This window comes from Pteropus alecto, unplaced genomic scaffold, assembly GCF_000325575.1.
Source record: "Pteropus alecto unplaced genomic scaffold, ASM32557v1 scaffold276, whole genome shotgun sequence".
NCBI classification, from domain to species: domain Eukaryota; kingdom Metazoa; phylum Chordata; class Mammalia; order Chiroptera; family Pteropodidae; genus Pteropus; species Pteropus alecto.
In genome coordinates this window covers 2,555,003-2,560,665 of record NW_006438074.1, presented here as the reverse complement: position 1 = coordinate 2,560,665, position 5,663 = coordinate 2,555,003, and the positions used below count along the sequence as shown (strand labels likewise).

At 36.1% G+C, this 5,663-nt stretch overlaps 1 long non-coding RNA gene across 1 annotated transcript in view; it reads right to left on the bottom strand.

Annotated features, from left to right (window-relative positions):
* LOC107195879 overlaps positions 1 to 5,663 on the bottom strand; it is a 17,032-nt gene that overhangs the window by 10,213 nt on the left and 1,156 nt on the right. The window lies entirely within an intron of this gene.

The following is a 5,663-nucleotide window of genomic DNA, read 5'->3' as shown; positions in this document are numbered from 1 at the left end:
TCAAAAATATTTTTTCATAAATACTCTGTTCCAGTTGCCAACTGGTTTGTTAACTAGGTCACTAATCTTTCAAATCTGAAAATATATGCTTTCTTGACTTAGAAAAACCATCAAACAGAATATTTTCAAATAGTGAAGGTGACTACTGCTGTTTCCATTGTTCTCAAAGCTCTTTAGACATAAATTCTCCACTGCTGCTCAAGTCTCTTCATTATGAAGAAGGTTGATTTGGATCCACACTGTGATGTAACTCTACCAATGTGCTTCTCACTAAAGACAGAATGGGGTGTTCTTTGTTATTTTGGAGAGAATTAAATATCAAAGGAAGTAAACAGGAAAGGCTTCATGTTTTCTATATATTCTACATAGCACTGTATACAAACCAGATTATATAGAGGACTTCTAGCGGGTTTGGGTAGTAAAATAGTTTAGAATTTCAGTGCCTATCTTCTAATCTTTATTCCTGCCCAAGTTCTGCCACTTACTGGATGTATGACCTTGGAAAGAAAATAAAAGCTTCCTGTATCTTAGTTTCTATATCTGTAAAACAGGATGAAAGTACTTATATCAATGGGTTATTCCGAGGATTAAACAAGATAATACATGCCAAATATGTTACAGTTCCTGGTTCAGGGTGTTCCATGAATGGGAGTTCATGCTGCTGCTGATGAAAAACTTGGCCGGTTGTTTCTACTTTCTTTATGACCTCACTTAAGACATTTAACCTCTATATCTTATTTGTCTTTTTTTATGTAAGATGGAGAAAATAGTAGCCTTGTATTTAATTACTTGGCCATATCATTAACAAACAATAACTTACAGAGGTAATTTGGTATAGTAGCCCTTGGAAGAAATTGTGGTTCAAATTGTGGTTCTACTAGTTACTAGCTGTGTGACACTAGACAATTTCCCTGATCCTCACTTTTTAAATTTATAAAATGGAAATAATACGTATCTACAGCGTTAAGGTTCAGATTAAAGAATGCATATGAAAGTGAACTAAATTGTTATGCACATGTTTAATTATTATTATCGATACCATATAAGGTTGTGTATGCTGTTCTTATTGGTTTATTTTGTTTTAATAACACTATGCTCAGATTTAATTTTCACCCCTTTTTAGAACATTTTAGCAGCAATTTACCCTATTTTCATAGATTTGACTCAGTTTTATGGATTCTTTTTTCTTTTTTCCCTTTTTTAGTCAACATTATTTTACATTAGTTTCATATTTATTGATACCTTAAAGACAATGTTTTCTGTGATAGATAAGAACCCTCGATGTAACTTTCAATCATAGGCTGCATTTTCTAAAATATGGCTTTTTGTTTTAAGGGTCACAGTAAAAAACAAGCTATTGAAAAGCTGCAGTTTGCTAAGAATAAAGCTTATTTTCATGTCTGGCAGGTCACTGCCCTGTCTCCTCATGTAAATGTGTTCTAAGAGGATGTAACTCTTCAAATATAATTCTTAAGAATATCTACTTTGTCTTAAAAAAAACAACAACAAATAAATTAGATGCGATGAATTACATTAGGAAAGAATTTCAAGCAGGGTCATTTTGAATGGTTACTTTTGTGCTTAAGATTAGACTTCATTTAATTGAACCCTTAAGAAATCGCAGATTCAGGGCCTAAGAGTAAATTGAGGTTTGAGAGGTTAAGTGACTTGCCTGTGCATTATTAGTCAGGATTTTTTTGGGTGTATAGAAGTTCAACTCTGAAGTAGCTTAAACAAAAAAAGGAATTTACTAGCTAATATAACTGATAAGCTTCAGACATAGCTGAATCCAGCGGCTCCAATCACATCGTTAAAACTTGGCTTTTGTCAAAATTTCTTCCACAGTATTGCCTTCCTCCAGGATGGAAGAGGGGAAGGGAGATGGTTATAAGTAGCTTACATCATTTCTACGGGTTATGATCCAAAAGGAAGAGGCATCCCACTCCCAGCATTCCCAGAGTGAATCTTGGGGAAGATCCAATTGATCCCCTTGGTTTGTATACCCGTCTTTCTGGGGGTACTGAAGAGGGACGTAGCATGGGTAATAGTCCCACCATGATCACATAAAGTGAGGCAGTGTGGTCCTCAAAGAAAAAGTGGGGATGGATGGGAAGCAGATATGCACTGCACCAAGGCCAGGTCATTACTGAAGGTAGGGCTAGGACTAGAAAGTAGAATCTCAGTCCTGAAGTTCTGGAGGTTACAGTGAGGAAGTGACATAGGTAAGCTTAAACCAAGAATAGTTGGAGTCTCTTAAAGGAATATAAGGTAGAAATGAAGATAAAGCTCTGAAACAATGTTAAGTCAAATGACCATTTTTCCTTTGAGAAATATATGGATATTGTAAAACACAATTCTGTTATTGCTAATGAAAGGTCCCCACAATTCTATAATATAGTGTAGAAGTGGATTGAAAGGCATGCTTTCTGTGTTCTTGCTCCTTGTTTTCTTCCTGTCACAGTGGAGTATAACAATAATAAAAAGACAGAAAACTTCTTTAAGTTTCTAGATGGATAAAATATATTAAAGTATGAAGAAAGTGAATGATTATGGTAATAACTAGAGTTTTATTGAACAGTTAACATGTGCCAGGCACTGTAGAAAATGCATAACCTCATTTAAATATGATGTCTATCCTGAGTTAGGAAGTGTTAGTCTGCTTATTTGCAGGTCAGGGAATCAAAGCTGCGAGGCATGAGTAATTTTCCCCAGCTCCTGATTATTAGAGCTGGGATTCCACTTTGAGTATATCTGATTTCAGGGTCTGTGTTCTCATCATTATGCTTATAATTATAATTAGTTACAGCTTTAGTTCATTTAATTGTGCAACTTGGCCATTTTACAAACAAAATTATTACTTGTGGTACATTGTGTTTTGTCCTGTGTAAAATAAAGTGTACTTGAAGTTGGCTTTGTCTCCTTCTCTTCTCCCTCCCCATGAGTGACACAGGGCCCTTATTCCTGCCTTGATCCATTGGTGACACCTAGGGCCTCTCACTGCTCTGTAGGGAACTAGACCATCTAAACATTTTAAATCTCGAGCAATAATTATACACATTAATCACATGGAAATCCATGGATAACCTATAACCCTTGAGGCACATCTGAAAATGTAACTATATTATTTAAATTGTGATCCAAGAAATGTCACTGCTGAGGGTGTTTCCTGTGTAGATAAATGTGGCTCCAAGGAATGTAATACCAAAGCCCCTTGTCTACACTAGCTGTGTACATACTCCTTTTATTTTTTTTTCCTGAGAACAACTCTTGCCTCAGGTTTTTTCAGTTCTTTCCTCTCAACCCACACTCAGCTTCATGTGCCTTCCATCTTCCACACACAAATTGTGCTAGTTTACCTGTTTTACCCGCACAGGTGTTTTCCTCCTCTACCAGTTGATAACTGGTTTGACCACACATCTGCATTTTCTCTTAGCCCTTCTTTAGCACTAGTCAGCTATCATTTGAGTCTATGTCTACATGGCCAGCCCGCCAGTAGATTCATGATAAGCTCAGCCTTGGTATCTGGTGAATGCTTTCATCAGATAGTGATGGACAGTGTTTTGTCATTAGATAATGGCTTTTCAAGTGGCTACAATGTATTTCTTGTTATATTATCTACAATAGCAGTCTCCAAACTTTTTTGATCATTCATTCCCATTACTATGTTCTTGGGGAGCAATTCTTTTTTTTTTTTAATGAAGAAAAAGTAAGATTTATTGAAAGTACAATTTAGAAGGATACAGGCCACACTAAGGAAGGTTGCAGCCATGTGGAATTTAGCAGTTGAAGAGATAAAACAATATGCCCCAAAGGCAGGGGTGGGTTTCCAGCCAGGAATGCTATAACCGTTGGGGAGCTATTCTTAACCAAATACATGTATATTTATTTATAAAGTATACACATTTGCTACCATCCTTAGCTTATAACTCTCTCTCTCTACATATAATATGTTAGGGTGAAGTTCATTGTTAATGACAGTGGATATAAATCTACATTCTAAATAACCTTCTTGATGAACTTGACTTTCTTTTAGCCAAAATTTGGATTTAGTAGATTAACTTTGAAATGTGGCTGTGAAAGATCTGATATTTTAAGTGTCAGTTCTGTCATTTGCTTGTTTTCCTTTGATTTCTTTGCAAAAGACTCTGGTAAAGTCAATTGTCTATTTTTTATGGGTTAATTAAACCTAGGTAATATAATCAGTAAATCCACTTAACTGAATCTAGCAAACTGCAGTGTCACTATATGTTAGCAGGGATGACTGGGTGGGATCAACACTGGGTAACTCCCATTTTTCCTTTCTATTCTAGGCCAAGAGACCAGTCCATGGACTGAGTGCAAGGTTACTCATTCTGTATATAAAATATTAGTTAAGCTTAATGCTTTTTTAAATTTGTATTAAGCATAAATGGATGTCCTCATATTTTCTTCTCCTGCATTCCAAATGGATTGCCTATTTCTGGGGTACACACAACCCTGGGACACATGGACCTCCTTTAGAAACGATTGGTTCAAGGAACAGTTTCTCACATAGAAAAGGATGTTTCGATTTAAAAAGATCTGCTCATTTCAGTTACTCAGCCATTTTACAGAAAGTTTTGAAATGAATTGTCTTTATAGAAATCCATTATTTGCAAGCAAAATCCCCACTCTACAAAATGTGAAATGTTCTAAGCAACAGCTGTGAGTACTTGAAGCATGCTCTACTCTTTAACGGTTTAACTGTTGCCAAGGAAAATTTAGTTAGCTTTAGAATCTTCCTTGGTTTTAATTCTGCATTTACCCTCAACCAGAGATTGAGCAAGTTAAGTTCTTTGTGGCTGGGACACTGAAGTTTTCATGAAGACTGGTACAAGAACTTGAGATATGGAAATGTAACTTTCTTGAATGTAAGGAGACTGGTATTGTATCCAGTTTTATAGGGCCTAGTGGTGATGAACTTTATCAGAGCAAAAAATGGGCACTATTATTCAGTGGCCAATCATCTGGAGTCTGTAGGGGGAGCCTGTTTTCATCCATGAGAGCCATCTTTTCCTATTTCTCATTTCAGTTCAAAACAGGAATATTTTTTCTTTCATGACACATAAAAAAATTTTTTTCCCACTCAAGCCATTTCCGGGAGTGTGCATAGAAATCTGCAACACTTTAGTGTTAACACAAACAAGAGTAAAGCAATGCATTTTTTGCCATTACTTGTGCATATGGCAAGGTTTTATTTATACATAGTTCTATTTCCTAACTGTATAAAAAATATGGCCTATACCGAGGGGATAAACTAGGCTACAGAACGATACACACTGTCTTAAAAGAAAAAAACTTGGAAGTACACTAAAATGCGAACAGTGGTTGACGGGTTATGAATGTTAATTTTTTTCCTTGCCTCTTTTTTCACTTACCGAGTTTTGAACAATTGGGACCCTGACATTTGCAGTTAGCCTTAAGAAGTTTCTTCCTTTTTCTTGCTCCCACTCCCCCCAAGTACCCGCAAAAGACGTATGTAGCGTGCCTTCAAATTGAGCTGCAGTCCAAGAATATTTTCTGGAAATGCATCATTTGGCCTGAGGCTCACCAAGGATGCCAACACATCTCTATAAATATTTTATCACTTGTTCTAGCTAGAGTTAAAAGTCAAGGTTTCACCACAAACTCTTTCGGATCTACCC